Raw genomic sequence first — 20256 nt, forward strand, 5'->3', positions numbered from 1 at the left:
ACACGAGGGGAAGTGGATTTGCCGCACACAGCACCCAGCTAGCAACACAGACCTGGGTAGTCTGTAAAAAGGTAATACTGAAAATGCTGCTTTGGGGTGTGGATTGTATAATAAGCCCTTGAAACCTGCCTAAAATGTGATGCATATATCATAGTCCTATTACAGCTTCTCATTTCAGTGCAGGAATATTAGGTGGGGGGGGAGTTACATGTGGGTGATGGCACCAGACATGAAGGGGACAGGGTTGGCTTCGCCTCTGGTAGGAGATTCACCACCCCAGAGCAACAGCTGGACCTTTCAGAGATCTTCCCTCAGTCTCAGGGTCTGCTTGGGAGTTTGTTGTTCTGGGGAGGACTGCTCTGCAGCTGGTGCAGTGGCACAGCTGTGTCTGTCTGCATGTTAGCCAAGCCAGAGCTCATTCCTTCACCAATGCACTCACCTTGTGTGACAGCACTGGTAGCAAAAGACATTTCAAGACACTTCTGAATGGGGGCACCAGGTAATTGGTTTGTATATTGAAGTGACACCACACTGCCTGTGGGGCCATGTGTTAAACCTTCTCAAGCAATATATGTATATAAAAGAGAGAGAGTCATATATCTATATATGTGTACATAAAGCAAATTTGATATTTCTTTTATGTATTCCTCTCATTACAACCTCTTGAACATACTCCTGGCCTACAATCCCACTGTCAAAAAACAAGACACAGTAGTCTGTCCCTAGTGCCTGTGGGGCTTGTGTTGCAGAGCTACTGGAATATGCACATGATGCAGGAAGGACTGGGGTTATTAATAGCACCTGCCTTTTCCATGTGGCTTTGCAGCTGAGCACCGCCCATGCAAAAGGATTCCCTGCCTAATTCACACCCTGAGTGAAGCACTGAAAATCATTCAGTCTGCAAAGCAAGGACAGGCAGGAGGGAATGGGGCTGTCACTCTTACAGGGCACAACGTCCTGCCACATCCTCCCTCCCTCCACCCACTCCACCTGTGGGACTGCCATGTCTCCTGAGCTGAGCCATGGCTCTGCTCCCTCTTTGGTCATGGGGACTCTGCCATGAAAATGTGATTGCCCCAGGGTGCTGCTAGGAGCAGCAAGAAGGATGCTGAACACCCTCCAACTCCCCTCTGCAGGTCACATCTGCTTTGTCCCCATCCTCCAGAATCATCCTGGTCATGGGCTGAGTTTACAGCTCACCTTCCCTACAGTGCACATGAAAGTGAAAGACTTCTGCCAGCTTTCTAAGACCCTTGCACCTTTTAGTTATTACAGGGAAATACCAAGACTTAGGGAAAACACTTAGCATGCGTGTTTCCCCATCTACACTTTCTTATAGTACTCTCAAAGTCAGGTAGGAGTTCTTCTCCTTGTTCTGGCTTGCTTTTTACTCCCTGTGAGTAGAAACTGGGATGTCACAGGGCCATTTGTGAGAGAAGGTCCTCTCATCTCCCTGTGCTTCCTTGGTTCTTTTGTTGAAGTGGCTCTTGCTTGGAGAGTGTTCTCTGTATTTGAAAAGCTTTCCATGATTACATCCTCTGTAAATCACACTGTGAGTAGCTTTGCCTGTTACACAAATTTCACCAGTACATTGCACTATTTGGAGATTTTTGTCACTTTTGGCAACATCGTGGCAGCCTCATGTGGGAAAAATAACCCAGTGCCACCTTTGGCCATGTTGGGATGGATTTGAGTCATGCGAATGACAGCCATGGAAAGACTGAGGACATATTTTTGTTCACTGTTACCAAAGGCTTCTTTTACAGTGTTGTTGTCTGTTCAAAACATCCTCCAAGCAAAATCTTGCATATTGTTCATGATTTTTGCATCTGGGCACTCTTCTGGGAAACCTCACACTATTCTTTTGGAACTAAAGTATTACTGCAAGTGCTTTTAAGATTATTCGTAATATAAACATTTCAGTTATGCAAACCCATGAATATTCATTCACATGAAGTTGAGCTTTTGTTAGATTCAGCTCCTGATTAAGGTATTGGACAAAAGATATTCTTTAGGATACTTTGCATGTATGCTCAGGGGCTAAATAATTACTTGCATTGTTGCTGTAGTTGCAAATATCAATTTCAATGCATATGGGAAATTATGTTCTTCAAAACAAAACCAGAAGTGATTAGGATTTTGTGGTTATATGTTTCTAATATACTGGTAGAAAGAGCTGGAAAATGTTTTGGTGCTTGGTCACTGCCTCTTTCCCTTTAAGGGGAAATAGTGAAGGACACGTAGTCCAGTCTGAAGCTGCAGAGCACCTAATGAGATTATGGTGCTGTATAGCAGTGTGTTGTGTTTAACTTAATAAAAACGCTCATTGCAAGCAGTGATATTGTGAACCTACCAAACAAGAGGGAATCTCCTTTACCCAAGTGGCAATCAGACATTAGAACAGGCAATATCTTCAACACCAACGTGATTTACTCACGGCACAATCTGCAAATCCTCTGTGCTGGCAGAGAGAGCCACCCAGCAATGAGGAGCTCTGGGAGAGACTGAGGGAGATGTGAGCCCTTCAGGGCCTCTCCCCATTGCTTCCCAATGCCTGGGCAGCAGCAAAGCTGGGCACTGAAGCCTAGGCTCTGCTCCAGCTCTGTCCTTGCTGGCACCCAGTGCCACACAGGAGGGAGGGCTGGTTCCAAAGCAAACGCATTAGCACAATTTGCTGGCAGCAGTCACAACTGAGGTGTGGAAAAAAACACCCCTCTCCTTGTGCATCAGGGTGTTGACAACAAAGCAGGGAATTTAGAGGAGCATCCCAGGGGGAATAAGGGCAGGCTAACTGTTATTTTTATTACAGACACATTAGTGTGATTAGGGAAGGTGCTCACAGTGCAAGAGGCATTTTCTGTCTTCTCTCAGTTCTCTGTTACTGAGGATATTAACCCAAAACCAAACCAACCCCTCCCTACCAAAATCTTACTTATGTTGTTCATTCTCCTTCCCTGCTGCAGTCTGTGAGCCTTCAGCTTGCTTGCATGCTTCAGATGATTTTTAAAACATCATTAGATGGTAGCTGTGGATAGTTAATACCCATAGATGTATTTTTAAAACATCATCATCAGATGGTATTCACAGGGAGTTAACACCCATGGATATATTTTCTGTGCATAGGTTCCTCAGCACAGGGACTGCCTTCCTCATTACACATCACCTAAATACAGAAATCTTCACCTGTAAGAGGATCCCATGGTACTGTGAAGTCAGAGCTTTTGAGCACTCTCCAGTGCAGTCATGCACCATGTTTAACATCCCTAAAATTTCTGGGAAATGGGCAGAGGGTCTCCCCCATTCAGAAAAGGGAGAAAAATCCTTTTACTGAAGAACAGAAAGACAAGCAGTGGGAAAGGGCAAATGGTGCCCATGGAAATAATCACCCAAACTCAGGAAGCAAGAACCTTGAAGGAAACAGAAAATTGAGCTTGGATAATTTTCCAACTCATTTACTGTTGAAATGGAGCAAATTCTACATCTGGACCTGCCTTCATTAAATTGCAGGACTGAATCACATTGACATCTTACTGCCTAAGCCCATGCCTCTCTAACCAGACTAGGAAGCCAGTCCCTCAGACAGGCACTGTTCAGCAGTGCTGTCCCGTTCCACACATACCCCTCAAGCAGCTCCAGGTTTCCCTTCCAAGATTTATCACCATCTCTGCTGCTCAAAGGCACAGCAGCCCACATTACCTCATTCTCTGAAATTCTGCAGGTAAAACAAGCCTGTACAGACATAACATACCCTGGAATTGCTGGTATTCCTGCTCTCTGATCCCACCAAGAAGCTCTGGAAATGCTGCACTGTGGCAGTGGTGGGGGATAAGAAACAGCCCCAGAGCGCCAGGCTTCAACAGAACAGCTGGCTGCTGTGTTGTGCAACACATCTCCATGACTCTGACAGCTCAAAACGCTTGTGGCCTGGAGGGCCCAACAAAAAGTATTAAAAAATAGATACACACATTCAGTTCCCCTCAGTACATTTTTAGGCACCTACTTCCCGGCTGGGACAGACAGGATTTGAGTTGCAAGGAACTGAGATCAAGCTTAGCAGGATGCCCACACATTTCAGCATCCCACACACTTAATACCCATGATTGTTACAACAGAGCAACTAGTCTGTAATTAGAACAGACATTGCCAGGGCTGCCTTTGTATTACTTATGAGTCATGCAGCTAAAATATTCTTTATTCGTTATCTGAGACCTTTTCATTTCAGTGCCAGCCATTACCATGTTGCAGGCTACACAAGACTCTGCCAGACTTGTCAAAACCAAGTGCATTCTGATAGGGATCTTCATATTTAATCTGACGAGGAGTTACTTCACCAAAGGGAGAGATCAAAAAGGTTCAAGTCTGCCCAAAAAGAACCAAACTAAAATACCCAAAATAAACAAACCTCCCCCACCATGTCTCAAAGTAAGGGATTTTCTCCTTGCTGCTTCTTCAGGCACACATCTACAGCTAGAAGAACTACTTTAAATCTTGTTTTAAATTGTTCTGTCAGTTGATTAAATATTTGTATTTTTATGTCTTTCTAGTCAACGAGGGAGGAAAAAGACTCATGAAGAACTCAAACTGAATAGAAAACTTTTTTTTTCTTCTTTAATATAGTGTATGGAACTATAGAGAGGGGGAAATACAGCAGAGATGTATTATGAGAAGCTAATATCAGAAAATTCCTTTGGGCAGATTCTGTTCTAGGCCACTAGTACTTACCCAGATTCATTTTTTTATTCACCGTGTTATTAAATCACTGGGTTGGAAAGTCCTTGGGTTATTTCAAACCACTGTCTCATTGATTTCTTACTCTTAAAGCATCCTTAATATAGGAGCATCAGTAGAGCTGATGACAATGATCCCTCCATTTCCCTCAGCAGTGGGCTAATTGTCTAAATGTTCTTTCTGCTGAAGAAGAATGCTGACAGATTAATTCAGGCCCCAAGACCAGGTTTGTAAATAAATGGTTGGGCTAAAAAAATAATAATTTGACATCTGAAAAGTTTCTATGAAAAACCACAGCAGGAAATTAGTGCCTTGGCTTGCTGTTTCCCAGCTCTCATGCAGCCACACAGATGCAGGGATGTAGCAAGCAGGGATGCAGCATGGCAGGAGAACATCCTGCTGCATAGCTGGGGCCTTGGGTGCTCCACTATTGCTGCTTTAAAGGTTTTTGGTCCTTTAGATTGTGCCTGTTATCCTTACTACTGGAATGCAAGCTGCAGACAGAGGTGCCTCCCTTGAGTCTAATATCTTAAGGGAAAGGTGTTTCTCTATTCAGTTGATTTCAAAATGTCATGTTCTGCATTTCTAAAATATTTTTAAGTTTTCTTGAATTCTTTTCAGGTTTTTGTCTGTAGTTTAAAGACTTAGTATTACCGAGAAGTGGAATTCATTGTTTTATGTTTTGGAAAGCACACTCTCAAATGTTCCTCCTTCTTGAGTTGGAAGAGGGGATTCGATTTATTTCTGAATTTCCTTGAATTGTGTTTTAATGAGCATTCAGCCTTTGCCCAGCACACAGAAATCTCTGCGCTTCCCTGCTTGGTATTTCTTGGTTAATGTATTTTAACTTTTTTCTTCTGCTTCTGTTTTCTACTCCCTATTAACTTAGTATTTCTCTTTAGACTTTGGAAAACTGCTGTATCTATGTTTCAACCACTCTCCCTCTCAATATGCACCCGGAGCATTTTGCCTGAGCCATCAGGCATGAGGGAAGGGAAAAGGCCAGCCCTGGTATCTGGAGGTGCAAGGCTGAACTGGTGTAGCAGATGACTGATGTTTGCAGTGCCTGAGACAGACCTGTCAAGTGTTCCGTGTCAGAGGAAATCAAACTGGAGGCAAGCATTATTACTGAACTATTCAGTGTAGCCACCTAATTATTTCCCAGTTAGGAAGGACTTGACAGAAGTTTGGTACATGACATTATCAAGAAGATATCAAGAAAGAAAACTTCCAAAGCATTAAACTTGAAATTGATTTATATTTTTTGGCTGAAACTATTTTTTTCCCCATATCATCCATATTCTTCTTTTCCATAAAATCTCTGGATGCATCCACTTCTGGAAGCACAAAGAATGTATTTACTGCCTTTCGGGAGAAACCATGCTCTGTGGCATCATTTCCTGCAAGAATTAGAGACCTGGAAAAGCACATCCACATCTATATGAGGAATGGCACCAGCTCCTTCTCCCAGACAAAACCCAGCAGTGTTTCTCACCTCATGCCATGCTGGGAGCAGCCTGCACACAGAGAGGGATTCTTCACCTCTGGGAATGTCGTGCATTGGCACGACAGGACCAAAACAACTGGGATGAACCACTGGACAGGCAGGCAAAGAAATGCTGGCTTCAAGCAGCTTTTTCCCTCTCTCTTTTCCTAGTATTTTGAATAACACTAAAAGCACGTGGCTAAAGACCCAGTTTAGGGCTTGAGCAAATAAAGGTAGGTAATTAAAATGTAAATCTATAGGAACCACCACAGCTGCTGTTTCCAAATTGTGTCTGAAGGAGTTTAAAATAATTGAAACGAACACAAAACTGCTTCTGAGAGCCAGAATAAGCATTAACAGGCGCTAAATTGTAAATTTCTTCATTAACTCATCTTTCTACAGAAGAAATTTGGTTTCAGAGGGAATTCAGAAATCATTTCTTCCACATGAAAAATTTGTGCACTTAATTTGTTGCAGTAAACTGCTGCTCTGAATGCTGAGGAGGTCTGTGTTAGGCAGATGATGAAATGGTATCTGCCTTAGCTGTTTTTTCCCCCCACTTAACTAGTAAAATATTTCCATTTCAGTGATGAGATGAAAAGCACAGTGGAGAAAATCACAGGAGAAAATAAATTCCCAGATTTCTAAGCAGGGCTTTAGATGGAAATAGCTAATATCATCAGATTCTGCACAAAAGAAAATAAATGGAGAATTTTTTTACAAAAGGTTTACAATGAACAAAGAGAGTAAAAGCATTTTGGAGGAGCACGCAGTGCACAAGTAGGATTTCGAAACAACACAAGGGACTTCTAGACAGAGAGATACATGTCTTTCATTATCAAAACTCTTAGACTTGTCTTTGATCTAAAAACAAACAATGACAATAGAAGGATTTACAGACTCAGGAGTCTGAAATCTGAGCCTGGTTTCCATAGATTTCCAGTTATTCAGAAGAAGGTGATTGGAAACTACAGCCTGATAGCTGTGGCTAACATTGGCTCTGTATCATCTCTAGATAATAACATCTACCCCATTGAAACTCCCTCCAGTGACACACATGCAAGAAGCAACATAGATGTGACAGTGTCACTGCAGGACAGTGGGAGCTCACTTGTTTCACTGCTGGTTCAGCACTAGAAGTGTTAAAGACCCTGACCTTTTCTTCTTTAAACAGTGTCCTGGATACTGTGTTTTAACACAGCTTACTTCATGTAAAATATGTCACCCTTTTTCAACAAATTCTGACTAAAGTATTATTAAACACTTTTTCCAAATGCTTGTTCTTTTTCACTCCCTCCAAGTATTCAGCTCTCATATATTACAGTCATCTCATATATTACAGTCATCACCTTACTGGATATAAAAATCCATCATTGAATTTGAAGTGAAATCAGAAGAGCTTAAATTGTTCAGAGTCTTGGGAGGCCCAAGCCCCATTTATAGCAGGAATGCATTCAAGGATTCAGCCTCCGGATTAATCCCATGGCTCAGTGGATGGACCCCAGCTTCAAATTGAAGAGGTTTGGAATACCCAGATCACTGAGCCCAGAAATCTGTATGGTCAGCAGTGGGATCTCCTCAGAGAATTTTTTGCTGCAGGGTTATTGTTGTAGTCCCTTTCCCTGCAGCAGGTGCAGTGTCCAGCATGTAGTTGCCCCACTGCAGACCAAAATTACGAATAAATGAATTACTGTGCCAACACTTTTAGAGCTGAGAAAATGGGTAACTGCAAAGCAGATTTCTTTTTCTTGCAACATTTTGGCAGAGTTCTTAGCACAGAAAAAGGATCATTTCCAAAAATGATCAGAAGGGGCAACTGCTATCCATCATTTACCCTTCATGGTTAGCACAATATTTTGGGTTTTGTCACAGAGTGGCAACCTCTCTTGGCATTGCAGATGTTGTTTAGATCTTCTCCTTAGTGCACGTAACACATGGAACTGGAGAATCAGCACTTCCAAATGTTCATGTTAGACATGTAATGTAGAGGAACAGCAAATATTAATGGGAGGGAGCCCTGACTGGATCCCCTGCTCCTTTGGGGGAGTTTCCAAAGCCTTTCTCTACCCATCAATATTTTACCTCGCTGGGTGATGGTGTCTCAGTGAGGTGTTTTGTGCTGTTCTCTAGAGGAAGGAGTTTGTCCTCAGAAGAAAGCAGCCATTGATATCAGAGAAAGTAGGGACAGGCTTGTAGCTTCATCTGCTTTAACAGCTACAAGTACCACAAGGAGAAAATATGAAGGAAGAAATATGTATGCCTATACATGGTCAAACAAATCAGGAAGCTGCCTTTGTAAGAATTTTTTGCTGTAAGTAGAAAAATGTTGTTAATAACTGAATATACCCATCTCATCACTATTTATCATTTCAAAACACCATCCCGGTTATACCCTGCACAATCTGCTCAGCAGCCATCTCAAAGCAACCAGGATTTTCTCTGTCAGGAGAAACTGGAACATGCCAATTCATTTACCAGTGCACTACAACCTCTGCCATGTTCAAATTGCATCTACCATCAGAATCGCTGGAGTTACAGGAAGCACAAGATAGTGTCAGGGAAGAAATTATGTCCCCAGGAAAAAGTTACAGAAGTGATCTTTCTAGAAACAGCTGAGCAGCATGGATAACAAGAGTTCTAGCCCCTGAAATGTCAGCAGGATGAGCAGGGATTCTTGGACAAATGCTGAGAGAGTTCAGCCCCCTCTTGCCATTTAAATGCTATCAAAACAATTCCTGTAAGTTTCTAAATTGAAAAAATAATTAGCAGTGCATAAAAATTAATCATAGGCTTATACTGGGAAAGCAGCTAGCCAAAATATAAGGAACCTTTAAAGTGTCGCATTTTTGAGATAGTACTGACTAGTAGGAAGTGTTTATGTCTGTCTGCTCTGCCTTTAGTCTAATCAGACTAGCACCGCTTATAAACCATAGGTACCCTTGCTGGCTTTGAGCTGGCAAATGTATGTGCAGCTCAAGTCAGAGCAAAAAGAAGAAAACAACTGCCCTCACTCTCATCTTCACAGGTTTCAGGAGAGGGATGGTACCAAGTTTTAGGAGATCTCAGTGCCAATTCTGACCAAGACCCACAGAGACCTGCGTGAGTGGGATGAGCCCTGTTTCCCCCACCTTTCCTAAGCTGTGCCTATGCAGAGAGCAGCTGCTGTAAGGCCCTGCCCAGCTGTGCTTGTGCAGAGTAGCTCTAACCTGGGCATGGTCCTGGAGGAGTGGGGTGTCTGTGTGACTCACCCCACCTTCCTCACCTGTGCATGAAATTCCCAGCAGAGCTGATGATATTTTATTTATTTTATTTTATTTTATTTTATTTTATTTTATTTTATTTTATTTTATTTTATTTTATTTTATTTTATTTTATTTTATTTTATTTTATTTTATTTTATTTTATTTTATTTTATTTTATTTTATTTTATTTTATTTTATTTTTTTATTTTATTTTTATTCCCCATAACCACTGCTAAGGCTGGTTTTATCAAGTACCTTCTAGTCTAACAGAATGCTGTTGTCACTCATGAAGGAAAGGCAGATGTGCAGCAGATGAAGCTGTCCAGGAGAGCTCTGGTGACAGCACTGTGGATCCACTTGGATGCCATCAATTCATGGCAACAGTGCTGAGCAAAGCAGCAGATGTGCCAATGCCCCAGATGAGGTTTGGATACTGCGTCTCCTGAAATATTTAATCCTCATTTTCTCTGCCACTTTTAGCCCTGAGTTTAGCTGTCACCAGGCTCAGGGTTATCCGGAACAGACAGCAGCCTCAGCTTCCCCACCAAGGACCAAGGATGAAGAGCAGACAGGTTCCTGCCATACTCAGACAGAAAAAATATTCCCATTTTCCTCTTGGCAGCCCTGAGACAGTTTATGTTTGCCTCTGTGGTGGGCTGGAAGTCAGTTTGTATGACTACAAGGACCAGCTTACTGCAGAAAAACAGGCATTGTGATGATTTTATTTAGGTGTTCCTAAGTGGCATTTCACACAAAATATAAATTACCTTGCCCACCGCTTCCCTGACAAATACTTTTCTAGCTCTTTTATTGAACAACATAAATACATCACTTGGTATTGTATGCTTTGAATGTGCCTAGAGATCTTTCTTACAGCAGTATTTCATCTCGCAAAAAGCAGAATATTGACAAAATGTGTAGTCTTTGAGGTAAAATGTGATGGCCAGCTGGGTTGAACCCATTACTTATAGGAGCAGCAGTCCCATAGAAATGTAGGTGTTTCAAAATGATGATGCTGCCTTGGCTCGGTTCTCAATAATGCCTGACTGCCCATGCATTTTAGTGTGCCTGAAGTTTGTAGTCTGATGGACACCAAGATTATTTGATAGATTGTTTTATGGCAGTGTTTCATGGAGCAACCCCACCTGGCCTCCTCCTCACTCCCTCCAGAGGAATGGGGGGGAGAATGGGAAGGGTAAAACCCAGAAAAATTGTGGGTTGAGATAAAGACAATTCAATATGTAAAGCAAAAGTTGCACTTGCAGCAAAAGCAAATCGTGGAATTAATCTTTCCTGAGGGCAGCCATCCACAGGACAGCAGGGCTCTGCCCCATGTAACAGTGACTTGGGCAAACACCATCACTCTGAGTATTCCCACTCCCTCCTTCTTCCCCAGCTTTATGCCAGAAAAGTGACACCACACAGTCTGGGAATCCCTTGGGTCAGTTGGGATCAGCTGTCCTGGCTCTGTCCCCTCCCAGATCCTTGTGCATCCTCATATTCTCCCTGGTGGGGTGAGGTGAGGAGCAGAGAAGGCCTTGGCTCTGCCCAGCAGTAACAACAACATCCCTGAATTATCTACACTGTTTCCAGCACAAATCCAAACCAGCCTCATACCAACTACTGTGAAGAAAATTAACTCTACGCCAGCCAAAACCAGCACACAGTGGTAAAATTTAAACATAATAGATACTGTGCTGGTGAGTTATGGCATGTAGGCTCATTTGAGTCAAATTTAAAAAAGGATCTCAGCAAGGTCACCCCATGCCTTTGGAGTCTGGCCTAGTGAGGATTTCTGGCCCCAAGAGCTGCCCCATGCACCCTCTGTGGCAGGGCCACCTTCACTCACTGCTCAGCAGTCAGATAGATGACTGTGCTGGGTATTTCCCTCCCCTAAGCACCTGGAGAAGGATTTTCTCACAGAGAAACTTAAACACAGAGCCTCCAATTTAAGGTGTGCTCAGAGGAGTCCCAGGATGCAGGACACTTGCTGGGATCAAAGCACCAGCAGGACACCGACTCCATCTCCCTTTGGATTTGGCTACTGCTCTGTCACTTGGGATTTCCGAAACACAGAACTGTGATGTGGTTCCTTTGCATGCTCCACCTCTATACACTTTCTGGCCTGGGAAAGCCCTTTAGTATAGATTCATTTAACTAAACCATCTGATACCAAGTTCAGCAGACTCCTGAATACAGGGAATCACGAATGCCATGAGGGAGTTTCATGTTCTTCGTCATCACTTCTGAAGGTGACGGTGAATTGCCTATTTAGATGGATATCATTATGGGGTGACACACAGTGTACAACCCCATGGTAGCCACCCCCTGACACTGCCACATTCATGAAGTCAAGGGTTATTTTGCCTTTTGTGTTATCTTACACTAGTCCTAAGCATGGGAAGAAGGAAGTAGAAGAATGCCTCCTTTGCACAACACTTGCTATTAGGCCTTGTCTGGTTACATCACATCAGCTGACATAATGTTAACCAATGCAAGCAGATAAAATGTGACAGAAATGCCACGTTGAATCAGATTTTAACAGAATAAGCAGCTTTTACACCACAGATACCAGGTTCAACCATCATACCTGTAGGTACTCAGGATAAAGCAACACTAGTCACTAAGTGCAAGCCGTATTTTCATATTCTAATTTATAAAATGGCCATTTTTACTCTCTGTTATGTCCCCATTCCTTCCCAGCAGTCATAAAAAACCACAATGAGGACTAACCAGGACAAAGCATGCATCAGCAGGGAATTCATCTACTGAAAAATGCATAAAACTTAGAGCCTGTTTCAAAAAACCCAACAAAATCAAAAATCAAAACAAAATTTCTATTGACTCAAACAGGAAATGGATCAGGGTGTCCATGCCTCAATAAATATTTCTACTGTACAGCTAATTTCCCATTAGAAGGAAAATACAGGGGTTTTTTGTAGGCCAGAGGGAAATAAGCAGAACAAATTTGATGTAAGAGAGCAGAAGGATTACAAAGGGGAGGCAGCACTTAGGTGATATACCAATGATAATATCATTTTGGGTTTTTCAATGTTTTCTTCATTTTCCACTCATAGAGAAATTTTACACTGAGGAAAGAGCAAGGCTGATGTTTGCACCATAACTCATGTCCATGCCCCTCCAAACTACAGCTGAGAAAACATGGCATTGGGGCATCAGAGAGCCCACTGAGTTCTTGCCCCCTCCTTACCCAGCTTCTTGAGTGGAAAACAGCCCCAGGGCCTTTGGAGCTCCTGTACCTGTGGCTTCTAAACCAGTCTTTCCAGCGCCACATGGTGAAGGAGATACAGAGAATTCTGGCAGTACTCTGCAGGAGTACTCTGCAGCCACAGCTGCAGCTCATATCAATTACTTTTCAGCATCCTGTGGGTGTTTATCATGCAGTGCCTCAGTGGGATTCCGTCTTTAGAGCAGATTATTGTCAGGAGACTAGAAACTCTTGTGCCACACTAATAAGGTAATGTTCTGATAACACAGTTGGTTAATAACTTTCATTGCAAACAGAAGACAAGTCAAAACTACAGAACTGCAGGAAGAAAAGAGAAAATGGCCAGGGTTGTCTGCCTGCAGTCCTCACATATCACCTGCTCACCAGCACACCGCCTGCACTCTGCAGCAATGATCTGCAGCAGCGTGGGGAGGACATGAGCTGGCAGAGGGAATCTGCTCCCCAAAATGCATCACCTAGATTGTTTTCTCACATGCTGATTTTCCTTCTCTCACCATATCATTTATACATCAGAAAAATTTCCATTCCCTAGGCTGCATGTCTTACAGTGAAAAGAAAAGGACAGATATCCCTGCAGGGACTGGGATGCTGAGCAGTGAGCAGAAAGTGTCTGTCAGGGGTAGCAGGAATTAAAAAGACACTGTTCAGATCACGTGGTATAAACTTTCATAACCTCCTCCGTGGTTTTGTATCCACCACATAACAAGGCATCAAAAGAGGAGTTGTGTTTAGCACCCTTTGCATACCTGATCTTGCTGTGCTCTGCTGCTTCTTTCGCTATGAATCCTCCCTTTCTACTTGATGAGAGCAGAGGCTTATCTCCTGCTTCCTTTTTTTCTAAAAGCTCTATTAGTTCCACACCTCAGCCCAGTTCTGGGGGAAGACAGCACATGCAGGGAGATGCTGGGGGCAGATGTGCCAGTTGATAATTGCTGAAGTAATGCTCCACTAAGATTTTCAGTATATTAGACAAGGTACCTGTGCTCTTCTCCAGGCTCCCCAGAGTAGCTGCTGTCAAGGCCAAGTGGCCCTGAACAGAGACTCCATTGTGTAGCCCAGAACTGACCACTGAGGGTTTGCCTTTTCTATGGAAACTCTGGGCATTTGAACAAATCAGACGTTTTCTCTGAAGTAAAAACATTTCCAGCTTACCCTCTTGATCCTTCAGATTGTTATTCATTGAGTGCACTAGAGAAGTGCCTGCAGATGGACCCAAGCAAAGTATTAATTTAATAACGAATCCTGCAGTTTACAGTAGACTAAAACTCCAGTTGCAAAACAACTCATCTTCAACCCCATTCATAAGTGAGAAACAGGTAACTAGAGGCTGGTAACCTTTTAGAAACAGCACGGTGACAGACTCTGCCTGACAGGTTTGATATGAATTCTGCCTGCTGCATAAATATTGATGGGCTTAATGCTCAGCATTGCAGACCTAATCTTCTTAGCAGGTACGTTTCCAGATTTGGAGCTGTGCTGACTTCAGGGTCGCCCCTGTCCTTCCGCAGCATCCAAGCGATGAGCTCTGGGTGCTATTTACAGCCACTAGCGCTTGAATGGAAAAACGTTAATTGACAAGTGTTCAAAGTGTTGTGTACTTGACCATCTCAGAGGAATGGCTCTCAGCCAAGTGGATTCAAGTCCGTTAAGAGCCTCTGACACACTGGAGAAGGGATGGGGAAGGCACAGAAGGGAACAAGGACCCTGTGACAGAACCACTCTTGTCGTGGTGGGGAACACAAGCCAGCCTGGCACTGCCACTGCACTTCCACATTTCCTGCAGGAAGATTTCCCGCAAGAAATCCCTGTGATCAAGATGAGGAGGAAGCAAAGACAAACAGGATTTCAGTGTGAGTGTTTGTTTCCAGACCTTGAGCTTCCCAGCTCTCCAAAAAGGTTTGTGCTCATGGGGGCTCAGAACCCATCTCCACCAGCCAGATGTGTAATTTATAACTTCCTTTCTTCAATGTCAAAGCCAAAGACATAAAGGACATACAATATTGAGAAAGTCCTAACTTACTGACACCATGAAATATTAAGGAAGCAAGACAGAAAAAGAATATTAAAAAAAAAGTGCATCAGTTTGCTGGTTTTTGCTTTCTGCATACCTCACATTTGTTTATTCCACCTGTACATCTCAGTTCAACTTTAGGTAACTTGGCTGCTGAAAGTTTATTCTCTCTTTTAAAACAAAGGAAGTTTTAACCTATTTGTTTAAATTAACGATCTGCTCTGCAAATTTTCTATTTTGAACTGGAGCCACTCTCAGTCGGCCCTGCCAAACCAAATTCTTTGACCCAATTTCTAAGAATAAATTTCCTCCTGAAAGCTGAAAACAGCCACACCAATCCATATTGTCCAGCCTGCTGATTTTATAATGGAAATATGCAGAACCCTCAGCAGCAGTGATGCAAATTACTGTGGGGTTTTTTGGTGTGGGTTTGTGGGGGTTTTGGGGGTTTTGTTTTGTTTTTTGTTTATTTGTTTGTTTGGTTTGTTGGGGTTTTTTGGGTTTGTTTGTTGTTTTTTTGCCAAGGCTATTCTGATATTCTGAGGTCAGTACTTACATGGCTTGATGACAAGGGAATTAACTGCACAAAGATCAGGTGAAATTAGAATTTAAAAAAGACTCACTAGGAGAAAATAGAAGCATGCAATATTGTATGAAGCATAGATGTGCCATTGGCTGAAGAGCTGGAAAGATAGTTTTTTTACTTTTACACTGACAAATGTATACAAGGGAAAGGAAAGGATTTTGTGCTGTCTATTAACTAATATCCTCTTAAAAATCATAATCAAATCTCTATGATCAAACCTTTAAATGTGTATTCTTTGGAATGAAATATCTGGGTATCTTAAATTAACTGCCAGTTACCTGCAGCCATGCAGACAATTTCCCCTTGCTTCTCCTTTCCCCTTAGGCTGCACACCCATGTAGGGGGGAGCATATCTCACTGTCACCTCTTGCCTGCACCATAAATCAGAGGCAGTTTTGCTGCTGAGCTGCTGTGCTTAAATCAAGCCCTGTGTGTATTAATAAATATAAACTGCATAGCAGCTGAGTGCTGTAATCCTGATAGGGCTCTGAGGAGGCTGCCATCAGTAACCTGGCAGCAGTTTTACCCTGGCACCCAGGATTTGTATTTCTGCTCTTGCACTGGGTAAAGCAAGACTTCTGTTTACTTCAGCTAATGTAGATTGTACCCCTTTGATCTCTCCAGGTGATATTATCACACACTGTTTTCCAGGGCGTGTCATTATAGAGGGAGAATACACAGTCAGGAGTTCTACAAGGGCTTAATCTTGCAAAGTCCTCACTCAGTGAGACCCTGTGGCACCAGTGCACAGCAAGCCCTGGCTGCGCTAAGCCAGCAACGACAGGAGCATCTCAGGGAAGAACTGTTTGGTGCCATGTCCCCAAATCTCTCTGAGCAGAGTGGGAGGCGGCAGCAGCACCAGCCCAGGCTGTAAAAGAGCAGCAATCACGGCTCTCTCAGCACAGTACTTGCTTTAGACACAGCAATAAATACAGAGCCAAAGCCTGGAAGGATGCTGGAGTAATGAGGAATTTAGAATCAGGGAATTCGACCTACGGAGAGAAGAATGGCAGAAGCACCTCAAATATTTGTTGCAGACCCCAGGTCTTCCTGAGAGCCATATGCCTCTTTCTGAAGTTGTAAACACACAAAGCAAATTTTGTTAATGTGAACATCTCATGAACACAGACAAAGCACCCTCTGCAGCACATCTTCCCACCCACACATGCTGGCATGTGGCAGGATGAGGTGCAGGCGGTAGTCCAGCTGTCCTGAGAACTGCCAAGGAGCCCAGCACTGTCACCCCAAAATACCACCCAAAATAATTTGTGATATACTTGTGTTCTGCCTTGTTTCTTAGAGGTAATTTTTCTCTGCTGGAAGCATACAAATTTATTCATAAAACTGATGTATCTTAAGACTAGAAATTTTGCCACACCATCCTTTCTGTTTGTTTCAGAGAGAGGACCTATCTGAATCAGGACAAAGCAGAAATTTTATTCCCTTTGATTCAGAAACTCAAATCTGTACATTTTGAAGAGAAATACTTAACCATGGTCAGATGGGCTAAAATGGCGCTAGAAGGTCTTGTCTAGATTTAGCATTATTATCAAAAATAGTTAAAAGCTCTTCCTTAATAAAGCCAACAAAGTAAGACAAATTTGAAGGAAAAATAGAACCATGATTCTATACAGACAGCAGCAAGGATATACTCATAATCTGAAAGAAAGAAAATGCCCAATTTATTTGCATCTATCTTTTAAAGGGGAAAAATGTTTTTGCCTCCGGCTGTAGAGAACAGGACTATTTCCAGTCCATCAAAGAGAGAAACACAGTACAGACCCCATCTGCCATGCCATCAATAGCAGCATCAGTAGATAGAAGCTTGATAGAAGACCTCAGCAGCGGTCCTGAGGACTTACATTTCCTCCAACCATTTACTAGTCAGTAAAAAAGTCAGAGAAAAGCTCTTCTGAGGTATGTGGGACTGGCATGATGCTACAGCTGAAGTACTGCAGGTGCAGCAGAAGGTCCTGTCAAATCAATATTTTGCTTTTCATACAAAGTCTGAGGACATAGTCTGACCACTGCCATCTCCATGCCTTCTCTTTACTCTTCTGGAAAGAGCAGCACTGGTTTACAACCCTGTGTCATTTCAACCTTGGGAAATATAAACATATTTGTGCAGGACAGGCCTATTAGCTAAACTTCTGCTGCAGGGCACAGCTCAGGTGATCCATTGGATTTTATCTGCATCCCCTCAAAAGCCTCTGGGAAGCCTCAGGAAACTTAAATAATGTAAGGGCACCAAGCACTGAACTCAGTCCCTTGATGTTTTGAGCTCAACCACTTTGCTTTTAGCCTCATCAGCCAATGAAGAGGAGGGAAGCAGTGTTGGCAAAATTTGCCTTGCAGTGGGGTGAGAGCACAGAGAGGCAGGGGAGGGGTGCAGGGGAATGCTCCAATGCCTGAACAGTCCTCAGCAACATCCCTGTTGTTCTTCTGGCTCCTCAGGAGCCTGGAGCCCTCCCATGTCTGGGAGTGAAGCAAGACTTGTACAGAATACTGCAGAGCAAGAGCACTGTCAGGGCAAACACATGGAGACAGCCGGGAGAGGAGAGGATTTGGGGCATCCAGGTGATCTGGGGTATGGCTTTGCTTCTCTGCTTGTGCTGGAGTAAAGATACAGTAATGACACAGTAACTGCGAGTATCAGTGGAAGAGAAAACCATAGCAACAGAAACTTAGTTCCTACATTAATTTATTGCCATCGAGATATTTGCCAAGTGCCAACTCTCTGAGAAAAATGCATTTTTCATTACTACTGCACAGAAATTACCATCAGAAGAATTAATTCACTTAATAACTGTCAAAGGACACAGAGAAATGTACATGAGACATGAAGACAACTGTATTTATGTGTCCCTTCAACCTACAGCAAACACCAGCTAGCTGGATAAATGTCACTGCAAGTTTGAATCATGACTTGGTGTCATTTTAAATTCAAGTGAAGCAAGGATTTTCTTTATTTAGCTAAGACCTGAAGTGATATAATGGATAAAGGGCACAAGCTCCTTGTTTGTGTTGCAAATCTTTCAGCCTTTAGCCTAGAGAAAGGTGAAGGCATTTCCAAACCAGGTCAGGTCATAGGCTAATCTGGCTGGCTTGTACCCCGAGGAGAAGAGGTGTGTAGCAGGCACAGGACCTGTCAGACCCTTTAGGCCCTTGGGACTTAGGCCATCTCCTCCTGCTCACTTTTCCTCCCCCATCTAGGCCAGGAGACTCCGCAGCCCACTGGCCCTGTTGTGCAGGTGCCTCCCAGCCAGGAGAGCACTCATGGAGCACATTCAGCCAGACCTCTGCTGTTCCACAAAGCAGCAGCGCAGAAAATCTGTCGGTAGCTATAGGAGATCCAGGGGTTTGTGTGCTGGGCTGAGTGCCTCCAAACCCTCTCTAACACTCTGTTTCTTGGCTTATCTCCAGTTATCTCCTGCTATCCCACACTCCCAACAGCACAACTTCTTCGGTATCTCCTCTCCTTCCATATAACAGCCTGCTAATTTGAAGTGCTAGAGAACAAACAACCAGCTTGCCAGAGCGTCTCTGGGCTTTTCATCCTTCTCTCAAGATAGTCCACTTCTTGGTTTTGGCCCACAGAAAAAAGAGAAAAAACTTTTTTTCCCCAGATCTAATTCATTAAATACACAACACACAGGCTACAATTAGGATGACTAAAAGTAACATCGTTACATTTCTAGGAATATTTTTTAAGGAATATCAATCTCTGCTCTTTTGCCTTTTTTTTAAATATATTTCTCCACTAACAGACTGGACTGTCTGCTGTCAGATATGCAATGCAGAACTAAGTCCCGAGTTTGCTTTCAGGACCTACTGAGACTTTAGGAAAATTGGTTTGTGATGGGCTTGTTTGTCTATCTGAAGCAACTGCTCGTTCATGTTTCTAGAAGATGTTTTTTTCCAGACCTGGCTCCAGACTTCCCCTCCAAATAATTAAACACTGTTTGTTTACACTGAAGGCAGTATAGCTGATATGTATTCTGTCTCCTAGCCTGTAAGCTTGTAACAAACTGACCACTTTATTCAGCCTCTCGATTTTAACAGGGAACATTATTTAGTACCATGTGCAAATTGGCATCTTAACTGTGAGAAAAATAGAGACTGATTCATTGTTCAGCTGATGGGAGGAATTACCTTCATCACTGTATGATTCATCTTGATTCATCCCACACCAGGAATTGTGAAGGAATAATTTAAAGCCAACTCAATATATTGTAAGCTCCATATAACACACACACATATATATAATGGGAAAGCCTGTGCTTAGTACACATTGCTGATGGACAAAAGAAAAGTGTGGGGCTATCCCACTGCAGAGGAACAATACTCAAAGATGGAAGCATGGTTACAGAAACAGATGATTCCCCCCCACCCATGGTTCCCTGTGGAAAGCTTACTCTCAGAAGACAAGGCAGAAAAAGAAACAAGGTAGAGAAAAGACATAAAAATTTTATTGTAGGCAAAGCAAGATCTGTACAGGGAAAGAGTGACAAAAATTGAACTGCTACATATACTGATGAGACAAATAGGACATGGCAGAGCATCCTAAATCAGTGCAGAGCCTGGTGCTTGCCTGCTTGCACATGAGACAAACAGAGGACAGGTGACAAAAAGGGAAAGCACACAAGCTGGAAGAAATTATGGGGGGAAAGCAGTTAGGAAAGCAGTAACACAAAGCAAGTACTCCAGGACTCGGTAACACTGAAAGATAGGGATAATGAGAAACACAGCCTGGAAATAACTCAAAGACCAGAAGGATTCAGGTTCCCTAATGGAGTAGGGTAGTAGGGGTAACCTTGTAGACAAATTGCAGAGCATTTATCTGCCACAAAACAGTTTCTTTCAGGATCCTGCTATGGCCTAGACTAAGGGCTGCATGAGACAAAAAGACAATGGATATTGTTCCCATGGCACAGCTTTAACACGTCCAGAAAT

Source organism: Prinia subflava, chromosome Z (genome assembly GCF_021018805.1).
Source record: "Prinia subflava isolate CZ2003 ecotype Zambia chromosome Z, Cam_Psub_1.2, whole genome shotgun sequence".
Taxonomy (NCBI): domain Eukaryota; kingdom Metazoa; phylum Chordata; class Aves; order Passeriformes; family Cisticolidae; genus Prinia; species Prinia subflava.